At 47.2% G+C, this 17,252-nt stretch overlaps 1 non-coding gene across 1 annotated transcript; it reads right to left on the minus strand.

Annotated features, from left to right (window-relative positions):
* Nucleotides 1-310: 310 nt before the first annotated feature.
* On the minus strand, nt 311-382 carry trnac-gca. Its single transcript has one exon. It is a non-coding gene; the product is annotated as a tRNA-Cys (tRNA).
* Nucleotides 383-17,252: the final 16,870 nt, after the last annotated feature.

The following is a 17,252-nucleotide window of genomic DNA, read 5'->3' on the forward strand; positions in this document are numbered from 1 at the left end:
TACACTGGAAGAAATATTGGAAATCAGACACAATAGCAGAATTCAATTGTTTCTTAATTTCAGTGACATGTCCCCTCATAAGAACATGTTTTTTTTTAATTTTTTTAATTTACAATGTTTGAATGTTTAACATCAGCCAATTAACATCTCTTGCAGTGGACATTCAGGGATTTTTATCTGCTGTTGCTATCTGGGGAATCTGAACCTCTGGTGTGTGCAAGGTTATATGTTTTTGTCAGATGAGTTCCATGACTCTGAGGCTGCATCGTTGCTATAAAAGCATAAAAGCTTGGTTCTTATGGATGTTTACAGGCGGCACCCAGATTTGAACTGGGGACTTCTTGATCTGCAGTCAAATGTTCTACCACTGAGCTATGCCCCCAAGACACAACACTGTAAGAAATATTGAAAATCAGAAACAATAGCAGAACTCGACTGTTCCTTAATTTCATCTGAATTTCAGTGACATGCCCCCTCCTTCTTATAGGACTCATAGGAACATATCTTTATTTTTTTACTTTGACAATATTTGGGTGCTTAACGTCAGCCAATTAACTTCTCTTGCAGTGGAAATTCAGGGATTTTTATCTGCTGTTTCCATCTGGGGAATCTGAACCTTACATCAGGGCTTGTGCTGCTTGGTGTTTGATGGGGGCAGGGTTTCTTGGGACTAATTTGAGAGAAATCGGTTTGGTATTTTCCATCATTCATTTCTTATGTTACTGCATCTTGTCCCTGTTTGTAACATACGTTGCCTTTGTCCTCAGATTAGACGTTGACTAATTTGTTGTGATTTAGTAAATTTCTTCATTTTAATCTGGATATGAGTTGTACATTTTGATAAAGGCTGATCCAACTGGTTGTTCTGCCTATCAAGAAATTTGGCAATTTATCCAAAAATTAAATCAAGTAAATACATTTTATATGCTAGACAAATGAGAAGTTTTAATTGGTGATACACTTGTGTTCAGTATTCAGTGTTGAACCTTAAATGATGATGTTAGGTACTTGATTCAGAATGATAACACATTTTACTCAGTCCTCACTGTACCGGCACCTCATATATGGAGCTGTATCGGCTATTAAACTATGTACATGTCTGGTTTTTCGTCAAGCACGGTGAGATGAAATGTTCTGGACCATTCACCAGTTTACTGCATCATTTGTTAACAAAATTAGCAAGTGTAAAAACCTTCATGCAATGTAGAACAGCCTAACAACACCAACAACAACAACAATATTAATGATAATAAAAATTAAACTTGTGTCACACAAAACAGAAAAGAAATTGCAATCATGCATAACAGAGACATGAGAAGCGGAAACTCCAGTGATTACTCAAGGTATTGCAGTTTAGTAAGCCTCTGGTGCCAAAAAGCCAATTTCCCCACTGAAGCCCATTCAAAACTACAAATTTACCTTGGCCAAATTAAATTATTTTGAAAATAACTTTTTAGCTCTCAAATTTCTTCACACTGAACTAATTACTCCCACAGAAGAAGATATAAGATTTATTTCACTCCAATTTGGTCCGCATGGTTTTACGTCACAGCACGCGACTGCTTAGACTAGCACGGAGCACACCTGCCCATGAATGAGTATGAGGCTGTTATTGACTCAGCGATAATGAAAAGGGTTGAACTCAGTGTTGCCTGCACAGAACCGCTGTATCAGAATACGTTGAGCATTAAATCTTGACCTCGGATTACATGAATCCACCACCATTACTGTTTTGATTATTTATTTATTTATTTATCTGACAGGGACAATACACATTGATCAACATCACTATTATGTGATGTAAATGTGCCAGATTTAGCTAGATCGCTAATTTCCATCTGTTGTCCCTGGGCAGGCTGATGTTAGCACATTATATTGTTATTTTGATATTATTACTATTAATATTACCGATAATAATGTTACCTTGTCACAACTGACTTGTGCCCATTTTTCATAGTGATGAATTGTGACGAATTAATAATAAATAATAAAGCTAACATACAGTATGTTGCTCTTAGATTAAGACATTATGCTGATTCCACCACACTAAAATATTTTGACTACATTGCAATTTTGATATTGCAACTAATAGCCTACTGTTATGAAATATATTATTAGTTGCAGTATTTCTGATGTTGACGAAAATACAATGATATGAAAAATAAACAGGCCAACATAAATTAATAATAAGAATAGCTTCATACATATAATTTGCTCTTAAATTATTTTTGAGATGATGCTATTGTGCTGTTTAAGGTGAAGTGGTGATGATGAAGATAACAAACATGCCAATTACAAAGATGACGACTGGATGAACATAAAATAATACACAACACTAATTTATTAAACAGATTTAACATAATTTTCTGCATTTTTTCTATTTATTTATTCTTTATTGGCTGTTCTCATAGTTCAATTCGCTCAGTAAGTGCAATAAATCTGCCTGTGGGCTGTGATAGGCCAAACATCACGTCAGTGGCTAAAGAAGTTTATAAAATACCACTATTTGCTCTGAAGTTCTTTTTGCGCTAATTCCATTTAATGCAAGATAGTGACAATGTCGTCTTGTTCAGCTTTTAACTGTACTAACCGCTTTTCGAATTGTTTGAATGTAATTTTTTTTTCAGTGAGTGCAATCTCTGTGTTTATTTCCTAATGATAAAGGTTATTAGCTGTGACAGGTTGCACATGCTAATTATATCAGGCTGGCTATTTGTCTCCAGGGTAGCTAACTCACTCACGTTAGATTTGAGCTTATTTTTTGTCCGCAGTATTGCACTATAATAGCAATATAATTAATGTTGTAGTGGTTATTTCGATGAATTTCATTTGGTTGTTGGCTAAAGGACTGCTAAAAAGAAAGTTATGTTTGATTATAATTAATCTAATTAGCATCCAACTTTTCTATTCACTGGTCTTGCTTGTGTATATAGCCAGTGCTTGATAATGGAATTGTACTTCATTTGACCTGTGTTTATACTTGTTCTTGTGTCCTTGCACTACTGGTACGTCGCTTAGGATAAAAACGTCTGCCAAATGAATGTAATGTATTCCCAATAGGCCAAGGACATAAACCAGATATATCACCTTATTGAGAATGACCAAAAAAGTCCTGATGTCTTCATTATCACTGTTACGTATCCTTGCTCTGTGAGTCTGGGTGCATGTCTCAACCCTGTAGGTGGAGCTGGTTCAGGCTTGAATGCTTAAAGATGTGCACCTGTGTCCACTTAACAGTCAACTGGATAAAGCCTAAAGACACCTCAGCTGAAGGGGCTTTTTGAGAGATTCCTTTGGGGGGAGAGATACACATTTTTGACTCAGACTCCTTTTTAAGACTTGCTTTGCTTTTGTGTTGCACTTTGCTGCTACCATATTAAGTTTTCTGTTTATGCTTTGTTTTTCTGTTGTAGGTTGCAGCTGGTCAGGCAGTTTTCTTGTTTTAACACGTTTTTAGATGGTTAGGCCAGAGCAGGAAGAAGTTTGCCGGAAGACTCACTCCTTTTAATCTGCCCAGATAGTGAGGTTTAGAACCGTGCTTTCTTTTAGATGAAGAGTAGCCTAGCTCTGTTCTAGACCGCTTGCACATCAGCTTGGTGCACAGTGCCTGTTGCTGTTGGTTTTTATTGGTCAAACATGTTCAATTGCCTTTGGTTGTTGCTGGCGTCCATTTAAGCAGTGTACCATGATTTCTAACAAACCCGATAAAAATGTGGCGTAACACAAAACTAATGTAACTTACTATTTTTCCATGCCAACTGAAATGAAACTTTAGTTTCCTGTAGTTTTCCAAATGTATTATTTGTCTAAATGAAATGTCTTACCATCTAGCTACCTATGGTAGGATTGTCACCCAATAGTCCAAAAATCCATGATTGAAATTGTCAAAAGGTGTTACGAAATCCACCAGTCATATGCTGATAATGGGCACCCAGTAGACCCTTATAAATCGGGTGGGATTTTGGACAAACAAGGGAAGAATTGCTGGCTGATTTGTGGGAGTAGAAGCTTGAGCTGTATGATGTTAAGCGATTCTCAAATCGGACTAGCCAAATGATCAGCTGCTCTCCCACCCCCATCCAAGTGAGATAGTTCTCCTCTACCCCAAATAATGTTTCAGTTCCTCAGCAATGCATACACACATTTAACCTTCCTTTAAACTCGGGGACACATTAAGAGCAGGTGCCCTCTTCTACAAGTGTACCAAATGTACACATAAAATACAACAATAAATTTAGAAGGAAGCAGCACAAGATTTTCTCGAGACTTTCCATATTTTCCAAATGTAGATCAAGACTAAATAGCCATTTGCAATGCGCTCTCAAAGTTGTTAGTCCCATGCTAATCTCAATTGCAGTGTGCTTTAAAACACCACCTAGGGCATACTGAAGTTGCGTATTTTGTAAACCTGCTGGTGGCCTGGTTTTACAAAAGACAAAGGACTGTTCACACAGAAAATAATCGAAGTTCACAAGTCTTTAGCCTATAGCCTACTTCATCCTCACCATGCAGCTGCAACTGGCTAGTACTTTTACCAGGAATGATTCTTATAAATACATTTTGTTGTATTGAAAACATGTCAAAAAATATTTTTAAAATTAAAAAGCTGTAAATGGCATTATTGTCTGTGTCTTCAAAATAGTTGTCCTTGGTTAAATTCAGAACTGTTCCATTAAATTGGTATTTTAAAAACTATACAACTAAAAAGCTCAAATTGTCATGGTCCTGTTTTCCTGTCTGTGTTTCCCCTGTTGGGCCGCCAGATGGCGGCACTTCTGTTTTGTGTCCTGCTCCCCCCCTGTTAATTGTATGATTGTTTCATTGTCTCGTTATCCCATCATTGTTCCCACTTGTCTTATCCCCTCCTTCTGGTTTGATTGTTTTTTGAGTTCACCTGTGTCTTGTTACCCCTGTCTATTTAAGTTCTCTGTTCCCTTGACTCGGGTGCTGGTTCCTTGTGTTTGTCTCCTGACTTTCATGTACCTGCCTTCTTGTGTTTGTTCCTGAAATCTGTTTGAAAACCGTATGTACCTGCCTGTGTTTGTTACCTGACGTACATGTACCTGCCTGCTTGTGTTTGTTCCCAACTTGCGTATGTTTTAGACCCTTTGTACCTGCCTGTGTTTGTGACCTGTTTGTGTTTGTTCCACTTACTTGTACTCTGTCCTGCCTGTGTTTTTGAGTTCCTGTTGTTTCATTAGATATTGTTTGTGTTTGTTCCCGACATCTGTTTGTTTCATCATATCTACCTGCCTGTGTTTTGTTTGACCTTTTCTTGTGCTCTGCCTTCCCGTGTTCTGCCCTGTCTGTGTTCTGCCCTGCCCGTGTTTGTGAGTTCGACTTGTTTTCTGTTTTATTTCGATATTTTTTGAGTTTGTTTTGGCCTTCGTGCCCTTGTCTGTTCCCTGGTTGTTTGCCCTTTTTGTGAGTAAAATCTTTGTTAATTTTCCCTTTTGAATTCGTGTTTTTTTTTTTCCCCCTCTGCGTTTGGGTCCCCTCTACCCATACCGTTACAGAAGGAACCAGCCAGTGTGGGACCCAGCAGAGTTTTTTTTTTTTTTTTTTTTTTTTTTTTTTTTAATTTATTTATTTTTTATTGTTTAACATGCCATCGGGGTGGTGGGAGCTTGAGCCTCCCAGTGCCCGGGCGGGCGGTCGCGGAGGCGCCGTGGTCGGGCTGCCTCCCGGTCGGCCGGACCTCCAGCTGATCAGCAGGCGGATCCTGACCCTTTTGAGGGGTCTCGGCTTGCCATTTTTCCGGAGTCCGGCCCGCGGGGGTCCCGCCGGTCCCGTCCGGCTGCCCAGCCGGGTTCCCTACAGCTGTGGTCTGTGTTCCTGTCGCCTGCTCCACCCCAAGTCCCGGGGGGGCCTTCACGGCCTGCTCTGCCCCGAGTGCCGGAGGGACCTTCACGGCCTGCTCTGCCCCGAGTGCCGGAGGGACCTTCACGGCCTGCTCTGCCCCGAGTGCCGGAGGGACCTTCACGGCCTGCTCTGCCCCGAGTGCCGGAGGGACCTTCACGGCCTGCTCTGCCCCGAGTGCCGGAGGGACCTTCACGGCCTGCTCTGCCCCGAGTCCCGGAGCGGCCTTCACGGCCTGCTCTGCCCCGAGTCCCGGAGCGGCCTTCACGGCCTGCTCTGCCTCAAGTCCCGGAGCGGCCTTCACGGCCTGCTCTGCCTCAAGTCCCGGAGCGGCCTTCACGGCCTGCTCTGCCTCAAGTCCCGGAGCGGCCTTCACGGCCTGCTCTGCCTCAAGTCCCGGAGCGGCCTTCACGGCCTGCTCTGCCTCAAGTCCCGGAGCGGCCTTCACGGCCTGCTCTGCCTCAAGTCCCGGAGCGGCCTTCACGGCCTGCTCTGCCTCAAGTCCCGGAGCGGCCATCACGGCCTGCTCTGCCCCAAGTCCCGGAGGGGCCCCCAGAGCCACCTGGAGCCCCGGAGAGGCTCCCAGATCCGCCTCGAGCCCCGGAGAGGCTCCCAGATCCGCCTCGAGCCCCGGAGAGGCCCCCAGAGCCGCCTCGAGCCCCGGAGAGGCCCCCAGAGCCGCCTCGAGCCCCGGAGAGGCCCCCAGAGCCGCCTCGAGCCCCGGAGAGGCCCCCAGAGCCGCCTCGAGCCCCGGAGAGGCCCCCAGAGCCGCCTCGAGCCCCGGAGAGGCCCCCAGAGCCGCCTCGAGCCCCGGAGAGGCCCCCAGAGCCGCCTCGAGCCCCGGAGAGGCCCCCAGAGCCGCCTCCAGCCCCGGAGAGGCCCCCAGAGCCGCCTCGAGCCCCGGAGAGGCCCCCAGAGCCGCCTCCAGCCCCGGAGGCCCCGCCTGCTCTGACCCTTCCGCGGAGGCTGCCTGCTACACCCAAGTTTCGGGCTTTACTTGTGCCTCGAGCCCCGGGGGGGCCTCCGGAGCCGCCTCAAGCCCCAGGGGGGCCTCCGCAGCCGCCTCGAGTCCCGGGGGGGCCTCCGGAGCCGTCCAGAGCCCCGGAGAGGACAACGGTCCCATCTGTTGTCCCGCAGGGGCCGCCGCAGACTGCTCTGGCCGCCCCGCAGGCTAAGCCACCTGCCTTGCCCCCTGGCGTTCGTGCTCCCCCTGGCGTTCGTGCTTCCCCTGGCGTTCGTGCTCCCCCTGGCGTTCGTGCTTCCCCTGGCGTTCTTGCTCCCCTTGGTGTTCGTGCTTCCCCTAGTGTTCTCACGCCCCCCAGTGTCCGTTCTTCCCCTAGTGTTCTCGCTCCCCCTAGTGTTCTCACGCCCCCCAGTGTCCGTTCTTCCCCTAGTGTTCTCGCTCCCCCTAGTGTTCACACCTTGCCCCCTGGCGTTCGTGCTTCCCCTGGCGCTCGCGCTCCCCCTGGTGTTCACGCTCCCCCTGGTGTTCACGCTCCCCCTAACGTTCGTGCTTCCCCTAGTGTTCTCACGCCCCTCAGTGTCCGTTCTTCCCCTAGTGTTCTCGCTCCCCCTAGTGTTCACACCTTGCCCCCTGGCGTTCGTGCTTCCCCTGGCGCTCGTCCTTCCCCTGGTGTCGTCGCTCCCCCCAGTGGTCGTCTCTTCCCCGGAGTCCGTCCTCCCCCCAGTGGTCGTCCCTCCCCCGGTCTCGTCGCTCCCCCCAGTGGTCGTCCCTCCCCCGGTCTCGTCGCTCCCCCTGGTGTCCATTCTCCCTTTGGTGTTCGTCCTCCCAACCGTGTGTCCGTGTGTTCCCCGGCCCCCCTGTCTAATTGTCTGCCCGCCTGTTTGTCTGTTGGTCTACCCGTATGTGTGTCAGCCAGTTTGTTGGCCTGTTTGTCTGCCCCCCAAGCCGTCAGCCCATCGGCCAACGTGTTTGCCCGCCTGTCTGCCTGTCTGTCAGTGTGCCAGTCCGCGTGTGTTTTGTCTTGTTTGCCTGTGTGTCAGTCCCTATGTCAGTTGTTGGGCTCCCCCCTCGCCTTCCCTGTCTGCCTGTCCCTTTGTGTGTCCGTCGGTGTCGCCGTGTGCCTCCCCGCCTGCTTGTCCCTGTGTCTGTCCTTGTAGGTCTCCCTATTGTGCCAGTATCTGGCAGTCTGTTTCCCCCTCAGTCTTGTCCAACCCAGTCCAGTGTTGTCGTGCCCCGTCTCAGTCCTGTCCTGTATGTCTGCCTTGCCCCTGTCCTAGTCCCCCCTGGTTTCCTGAGTCCCCCCTGGTTTCCTGAGTCCCCGTGTCGCCCGAGTGCGGGCCCTGAATTTCCCCGTGTCGCCCGAGTGCGGGCCCTGAATTTCCCCGTGTCGCCCGAGTGCGGGCCCTGAATTTCCCCGTGTCGCCCGGAGTGCGGGCCCTGAATTTCCCCGTGTCGCCCGGAGTGCGGGCCCTGAATTTCCCCGTGTCGCCCGGAGTGCGGGCCCTGAATTTCCCCGTGTCGCCCGAGTGCGGGCCCTGAATTTCCCCGTGTCGCCCAGAGTGCGGGCCCTGAATTTCCCCGTGTCGCCCAGAGTGCGGGCCCTGAATTTCCCCGTGTCGCCCGGAGTGCGGGCCCTGAATTTCCCCGTGTCGCCCGGAGTGCGGGCCCTGAATTTCCCCGTGTCGCCCGGAGTGCGGGCCCTGAATTTCCCCGTGTCGCCCGGAGTGCGGGCCCTGAATTTCCCCGTGTCGCCCGGAGTGCGGGCCCTGAATTTCCCCGTGTCGCCCGGAGTGCGGGCCCTGAGTTTCCCCCGTGTCGCCCGGAGTGCGGGCCCTGAGTTTCCCCCGTGTCGCCCGATGTGCGGGCCCTGAGTTTCCCCCGTGTCGCCCGATGTGCGGGCCCTGAGTTTCCCCCGAGTCGCCCGATGTGCGGGCCCTGAGTTTCCCCCGAGTCGCCCGATGTGCGGGCCCTGAGTTTCCCCCGAGTCGCCCGATGTGCGGGCCCTGAGTTTCCCCCGAGTCGCCCGATGTGCGGGCCCTGAGTTTCCCCCGAGTCGCCCGATGTGCGGGCCCTGAGTTTCCCCCGTGTCGCCCGAGTGCGAGCCCTGAGTCTCCCCGTGTCGCCCGGGTCCTGCCCAGCCCTGAGTCTCCCCGTGTCGCCCGGTTCCTGCCCAGCCCTGAGTCTCCCCGTGTCGCCCTGTTTTCCTAGTTCCTGAGTTTTGTCCCAAGTTTTCCTGTTCTGTTTTCCCCCGTCCTCCTGTTCCCCCGTCCGAGTCCAGTCCCGATTCCTGCGTCCCGTTCCAGTCCCGAGTCCCGTCCTGTTCCTGTCCCGTCCTGTTTCTGCCCTGAGTCCTGTGTCCAGTCCTGTTCCTGTCCAGTCCTGTTTCTGCCCTGAGTCCTGCGTCCAGCCCCGAGTTCCCCTCCAGCCCCGAGTCTTGTTCTTGTTTTGTTCCTGTCCTGCCCAGTCCAGCCCCGAGTCTTGTTCTTGTCTTGTTCCTGTCCAGTCCAGCCCTGAGTCTTGTCCAGTCCAGTCCTGTTCCTGCCCCAGTTCTGTGTCCAGTCCCTGTTCCTGTCTGAGTCCTGTCTCTAGCCCCCACCCTCTGTTGACTCCCTCCCCGGGTCGGCCTCCTGGGACGTCAGGAGCCGTCCCTTGGGGGGGGGGTACTGTCATGGTCCTGTTTTCCTGTCTGTGTTTCCCCTGTTGGGCCGCCAGATGGCGGCACTTCTGTTTTGTGTCCTGCTCCCCCCCTGTTAATTGTATGATTGTTTCATTGTCTCGTTATCCCATCTTATCCCCTCCTTCTGGTTTGATTGTTTTTTGAGTTCACCTGTGTCTTGTTACCCCTGTCTATTTAAGTTCTCTGTTCCCTTGACTCGGGTGCTGGTTCCTTGTGTTTGTCTCCTGACTTTCATGTACCTGCCTTCTTGTGTTTGTTCCTGAAATCTGTTTGAAAACCGTATGTACCTGCCTGTGTTTGTTACCTGACGTACATGTACCTGCCTGCTTGTGTTTGTTCCCAACTTGCGTATGTTTTAGACCCTTTGTACCTGCCTGTGTTTGTGACCTGTTTGTGTTTGTTCCACTTACTTGTACTCTGTCCTGCCTGTGTTTTTGAGTTCCTGTTGTTTCATTAGATATTGTTTGTGTTTGTTCCCGACATCTGTTTGTTTCACCATATCTACCTGCCTGTGTTTTGTTTGACCTTTTCTTGTGCTCTGCCTTCCCGTGTTCTGCCCTGTCTGTGTTTGTGAGTTCGACTTGTTTTCTGTTTTATTTCGATATTTTTTGAGTTTGTTTTGGCCTTCGTGCCCTTGTCTGTTCCCTGGTTGTTTGCCCTTTTTGTGAGTAAAATCTTTGTTAATTTTCCCTTTTGAGTTCGTGTTTTTTTTTTTCCCCTCTGCGTTTGGGTCCCCTCTACCCATACCGTTACACAAATAAATATTTAAGTTAGATTGCACTACCTCAAAATGTATTTGTATCATTTTTTTAAGGATAACCTTGTCATTTAAGAGACTTAACTAATGATGAAATTACCAATGAAATTCAATATACCATTGCTAAAAAGCTGTTAGGCATTATTCAGTTGATTGATGAACAATGAATTGTACGTTTCGGATTGCAAATCGTTTTTCTAATCAGCATGTCATCTTTGCAGTGCGTACGTTGGGTGCAAGTGCTATTAACCAGGTAACTGGTGTATAGCCTACTGATAACTGAATAATTATATTCAGTCAAGTCACCAGTATTAACTGCTGTGTGGATAGACGTATTTTGACCAAATACAACTTATCTAATTGTCAGTTCCACATGATGTTCTAATGGTAGTACAGAGGCAAATAATTTTGGAAAGCACACAATTTTTGTTAGTTATTGAGTTAGTACTCCAATCTTGAAGTTATATGAATACATCATTTAGGACCTAAAACAAGGAAACATTAATTTTGCAAGTTTATTCATAAGAAAATTTGAAAGTGTTATTTTTAATGCAGTTTAATGCACTGTCTTGTTTACATGGGCTCTGTGTTGTAATCAGTACCATCACTAAAAAATGATCCCAAGTCAAATATTAAAACATTTCAATTCTCTACTTTCGCTGTGCTTACTACAGAATTGGTGGATACACCTTAAAAATCCGCTGAGGTGTGTGCGCACAATGGGGGGTAAAACAAACAGGTAAACTTCAGGACTAGCAGGAGTCTTTCTGCTTGCTGGGGTTCAGCTGATACAGCACTCACTGCGCTCTACAGTCAATCAAGACATTCCAAAACTTAATGCGCACCAAATCTCATGTTAGTACGGTGCTTCGGAAACCCGTGCAAATACGCAGCTGACTAAAAACTGAAGGCATGCTGCAATTCACCCACTGCAATTTAAAATGGCAATCGAAGGATATGGAATATAGGATGGGTGTGATATGACATTTATACAGAGAGAGAGTGGAGAGAGCTGTCTAACATATCAGTCCAAAATCTCCCATAGGGGTTCAACTGGGGTGAGATCTGGTGATTGCGAAGGCCATAGCATATGCTTCACATCATTTCCATACTTATCAAACCATTCAGTGACCCTTTGTGCTGTGCAGTTGGGGGCATTGTCATCCTGGAAGGAACCACTTGGTATTGATTTGCAATGACCCTTCCCTCTGAGGGGACAAGTGGACCCAAACCATGCCAGGAAAATGCCCTCCACAGCATTAGAGAGCCTGTTGTTGTGAGAATATTGTACTATATTCCAATATAAGGTATTGGGGATGCCCTGCCTAGGACAGGAATTTGACAATGTAGCTCCTTATGGAGAGTCTTATGAGGTGCAGATCACAGTCATGCATATATCATTACACAGGAGAGCATGCCTTCAGCTAAAAACATAAAGGAGTGACTGCAAAATAAATGTATTTTTTTTCTCCACTGAGAATTCTCCAGAGAGAATTAAATGGAAAATAACTTTGTCCTTGCTGCTGGAGTATGAGGTACAAATCAATAATTCCACAGCAACGGTGCCAGAGATTCAGCAACTGAATAAAACTAAATAGATATCTTTGCATTGTTTTCCTAATCATGTGCATTTATCATGCCATAACAAGATAACTAATGTTAGCTATATAGTGTGGAGTGGATCGGGGCATGGCCCCGCAGTGTCCCTCCCAGCCTAAAATGCGTCAGCTCAAACCTGCCACCAGACCAGCTGTTCAGGACCCGGCACAGCCCCATGATGGGAAGCCCAGCTGCAGGACCCTGGAGAGCGGCAACCTGGAAATTCCGAAATTCCAACTCCCTCACTTGCAATCAATACACCTGAAAGCAATGAGAATCAGCTACCGCCACTCCAGGGAAATGAGCTGGGAGCATAAAAGGAGGCCCTGGCCTCTTTGAAGGAAGATTGTTGTGGTTGCAGCGAAGCTTTTAACCCTTATGTTTGATTTTAATTTATGTTTCAGAATCCGGTTGAGACGCAGGACCGCATCTCTCTTTTAGCTTGAAGAGGGACTTTCTAAGCTGTCTCCTGGACAACATTACCCAGGTTTTTGTGAAGTTTGTTTCGTTTAGAAAAGAACTTTGGTTTTTGAGAACAGGGTTTTTTTTGTTTGTCTTCAACTTTTGTTAAATAAAAGGCCCTGTTGGGCTATATTTCCCCAAACCTCCGGCCTGTGTATTTCTGTGTCGCCCCACCTGCACCATCATGCCCAGTGCAGTGCCACAGTAGCTAGCTAGCTAACTTGAGTGTATGGCAGGCGTACTAGCTGGCCATTTTGGCTACCCATCTAGCTAATTAGAAACATCAGCTACTGGGTGACACCACAATCACAATAAATTTTTCATTAAACACCTGGAATATGCATGAAATCTTTTTAAAGTCAGTAATTTGCCCTTGTGGAGGATGTAGATGTAAACACCTCACAGCAAGACCAATGAGGGTTTGTAGCTGGAGGGGAAGGCACCGCGTGTTTTCCTTTGGCTGGTGTGAGTCAAAAACGGAGATGTTAGTTATTTTTCCTCCGTACGTAAGAACAGGGCACAATTATACTTAAGAATGCACTGGTTCCGTCGCCGCGGGTCAGATATGAAGGCGCTGCTTCATATCCCGCTTAAGACTGGCCTGAAACGGACCAGTAGCATTCTGGTTACTCTCCGTTCGCAAACGGGGCTGTGCTGTCATCAGAGATATATCTGATCTGTCGCTGGACTGTCAATATTCCAATGGGAGCATCAGAATATTCACAAATGCGCGGAACAACACATCAAATATATCCATGACCACAGCAAGTAAGCGTAACAGTTACTAGGTTTTACCCTCGTGATAATCTGACTCCATATTAAATTATAATTTAAAATTTGGGTTTAACTATACGTCGAACTTGGGAGTGGTTACACTCGACTCTATCTTGCGCCATCATTCCTCAATATATGCTCCCGGGTTTAGCACTATTGTTAAATCTCAGTTCGGTGAAGAATCCAGAGGGTAGGAGGCTGACCACCATAATACATGCCTTCCTTGCATGGATAGTGCATCGATAGTTATGAGCCCAGGATGGTGTGTATCTATCGGGCTCCTTCAGGCGAATTTGACAAGAACCGGCATACAACGCCCATGGGTCTTCTTAAGCCAAAACACCAGAACCAATACCACCAATCCCGTTAGCGGGCAGATCGTGGTCGCCTATCTAACTTGAAAACCCCACTAAAGACGTTCGCTGTACTAGACCCCTGATCAGTAGGTCCTAGTCATAATTGTCCCCCTGAGTATTTAATCGGAATTTCGGCTGAAAAGAAGATAAAATGGATTAGAGTCATGAAGACCACGCAAGTTAAAAATAAGAAGAATTTATTGAACAGGTAGGTCATTAGCTTCAAATTCACAATCAATTGTACGGTTTAAAAAAACATAAATACAGAGTAAAAAGTTCTAACCCAGCCTGTTTACCTACACACGAAATCACAGAGTCTGCGCAGTGTGGGAAGTCGATTGCGATCTTCCTTGTCTATCTACACACAGAGCACAGAGTATGTGCAACATGGCGAAGTCGTTTACGATCTTCCTTGTCCAGCTACACACACAACACAGAGTCTGGTAGTGTGGGAAGTCGATTACGATCTTCCTCGATTGCTTTGTCTCCCTTCCTTTTAAGCCAAATCCCGCGTTTGGTCTAGGCGGCATTGCCATAAATTAACCTGGCCGAGTCAAATCTGGAATTCCGGCCCCCACCATTTGGAGGCGGTTGTTAAAACAATTAGTGGGGAAATTGGGAAAAGGAGATGATTACCAGAGAGGACATTCAATTGTGGTAGTTTTTCCCTGAGTTTCTAAAACTATGTTTTTTCAAACATTTGGTATGAAACATATTTCATTCAATTGCTTGAATTTATCTTGAATACGTCCATACCAAACATATCAATTGGATGTAATATTATGGTGCAGTTGTCATGAAAATACCCTTTTGTTTAACCATTTTACATGCAATCCATGTTATCATTACATAAGGCATAATACAATAATACAAGGAAAACATGTGCATGGTTTGTACGGTTTTCCGGGGTTTGTAGATAGGATAAACAGATGGTTTAAAGTCCAGATCCAGAAAAGAAATAAAAAGTGTAATGGCAGAGGGGCCCACATAAGGGCACTGTGGTACTGTCCCGCGCAGTTGCCCCATCATTTGGCCAGACATTTCACCCTTTATGACCCCAAAACACACACACCCACAACCACAGACAAAGAGACTAGTTCCCCTTATCTTAGTTGTGTCCAGATGGCAACATTCCAGAGAGCCAACGGCTTGCTCATCCAGAGGAAGTCCGAGTAACTTATTGTTTTACCACACGGCTCTGGGTTCTTTGAAGTCCAGGATGAGTCTCAGCCTGCAGGTTCATTCAAATGCCAGCCTTTTCTGGGTCCCAGTTTGACTTTCCTCTTAAGGCTCCCCCCTCTGGCCCAATGGGGGACACTTCAGAACGTCCGCCCAAGGGGTCATGGACATTTTCCCAGATGGTTGGCGCCGGAGGTCCAGGGTCGTAGGGAATAACTGGGAAGGCTGAGATCAAGGGTTGTGTGGGTTGAGGTGTGTATGGTAGGGAGTGGATCAGGTGTTGGAGTGAAGATGGGAACTTTTGCGCCCCAGATGACCTGTTGCACTAAGTCCATTCCATCAGTCAGGGCCCGCGTTCTTAAGCATAGAAAAACTCACAAGACAGCTGACAGTGACGTAGGAACTTTGTACCAGGAGGTGTCCTCTCGATTGAATCTATCGAAGCAAAGTCTTGGAGAAGCTGTACTTAATGTTGACATTCACGGGGCTGTGCAGAGGTTGAACCTTAACAAACTTGGTAGGATTATGGGGAAAAAGGTTTGTAAGACATGGTATATATGAATGAGGTAGTTGGGAGTTTTCATGACAACCGTGATTTATTTATTTAGCAAAGTGATTTATCCTGCAACAGTTGTTGCAGCGCGTGTTAAAAGCAAAGCATTTGGATCTCTCAGGAGGATGCGAACCATCACAATTTGAACAGCACGGGGCTTGAATGGCACACACCTCTGTCTCTCTCCTCAGTTCTTTTGTTCCCCTCTCAGATTGCTCATTCAGCATGCAGAGGTTGATAGCAGACTCTAAAGTCAGATTTTTTTCACAGAGTAATTGTTCACGCACTGTATCGCTCTGTATGCCACACACAATGCGGTCTCGTATGAGTTTGTCTGTCAGAGCGCCAAACTCACACTTCTTAGACAAAATCTCTAAAGTTGAAACAAAGAACTGCATTGACTCGTCAGGCTTTTGGACTGTAGTATTAAACGTGTGTCTGTCCATAATTACATTTTTTACTGGGAGGCATATTTGTTGTACTTTTGTAACAGTACCTCTGGGTCTTCCTGGTTCTCATCCGCTCCAAAGACGAAAGCCTCTGACTTTTCAACTGCATCAGGTCCAGCCAAATTTAGCAGAGTGTACGCTTGGATTTTCTTTGTTTTGTCTGCTAAACCTGCGTTGCAGTATATCTGCCATTCCTTTTCGAACTTCTTCCAGTTATCCACGACATTCACATCAAATACCATAGGATCAATCCGTCTCAATCCTTGAGCCATTTCCACCTTCTGACACCATGTAGAGAGCTGGTTTGTAATAAATGATCCAACAATTATATGCAGATAAAAACAGTCAGTTTACTGTGCACTTTTAGACCAAACGGTACATCATCTCAATGCAGTCCCCTGTGCTCCCAAAGCCCCCTTTACATATAGTTTTGTGGCCATAGCCACACCCATCCATCTACATTCCTAACCTGGCCAATGCATATGATCTCCCATGAACTCCTCTGGGAATCCTTCAACTTTTTCCATGTACCAGAGCCCATCACTACACTGGTCAAGATCTACTTCCAAGACCTGCCACTGTGCTTCACAACAGCCGACTTCACTACAACATGGCAGCGCTTAGAGGTAGGCATCATGGCAGGCTGCACAGTCTCACCTTTGGCTTTCATAATGGCCATGGAAGTCATCATCAGGGCCTCAAAATGGGTGGTGGGCGGTGAACGAACTAAGGCTGGGCTGCGTCTTCCACCCATCAGGGCATACATGGACAACATGACAACACTGACCACTACTGCAGCATGTACCAAGCGGCTACTTGGAAAACTGCAGGAGAACATCAAGTGGGCTCGGATGAAAATCAAGCCAAGCAAATCTCGAAGCATCTCCATAGTTAAGGGGGTGCTTAAAATCATAAAGTTCTGCATCGGTGACGACCCAATACCGACAGTGTCTGAGCAGCCTGTCAAAAGCCTGGGCAGATGGTACAACGCAAGCCTTAAGGACAAAGAGCAGGTGAAACAACAAAGGCAGGAAATCGTCAATGGTCTACAGAACATCAACAAGACCCTGCTGCCCGGGAAACTGAAGCTCTCATGCCTACAGTTTGGACTCCTCCCCCGGATAATGTGGCCACTCACTGTCTAAGAGGTCCCCATAACAACCGTGGAGAAGATGGAGCGAACCATCATTTCTTATGTGAAAAAATGGCTCAGCATCCCACGATGTCTAAGCAACATCGGCCTCTATGGCAAAGGGGTCCTGGAACTACCTCTCACTAGTCTAATGGAGGAATACAAGTGTTCTAAAGTAAGACTCCAGATGACACTGAAGGACTCCAGAGACAAGACCATCAGTAATGCTGCACCGCCCCTAGTAACTGGGCAGAAATGGACACCATCCGATGCAATGCAGCAAGCTACATCAGCCCTGAGGCACAAAGACATCATGGGGAAAGTCCACCAATGTCCTGGGGTTTGCAGCCTGGCCCAGTCTGGGGAATGCACCTCCCACATGGTGCTGAACTGATGATTTTGAGAATCCCCATCTGTCATTCGTCTACCACTCTCAACAACAAGGCAAATCTCATGTGAGTGCTCACCACCTATTGGCACAAGAGACAGTT

Source organism: Anguilla anguilla, chromosome 17 (genome assembly GCF_013347855.1).
Source record: "Anguilla anguilla isolate fAngAng1 chromosome 17, fAngAng1.pri, whole genome shotgun sequence".
Classification (NCBI taxonomy): domain Eukaryota; kingdom Metazoa; phylum Chordata; class Actinopteri; order Anguilliformes; family Anguillidae; genus Anguilla; species Anguilla anguilla.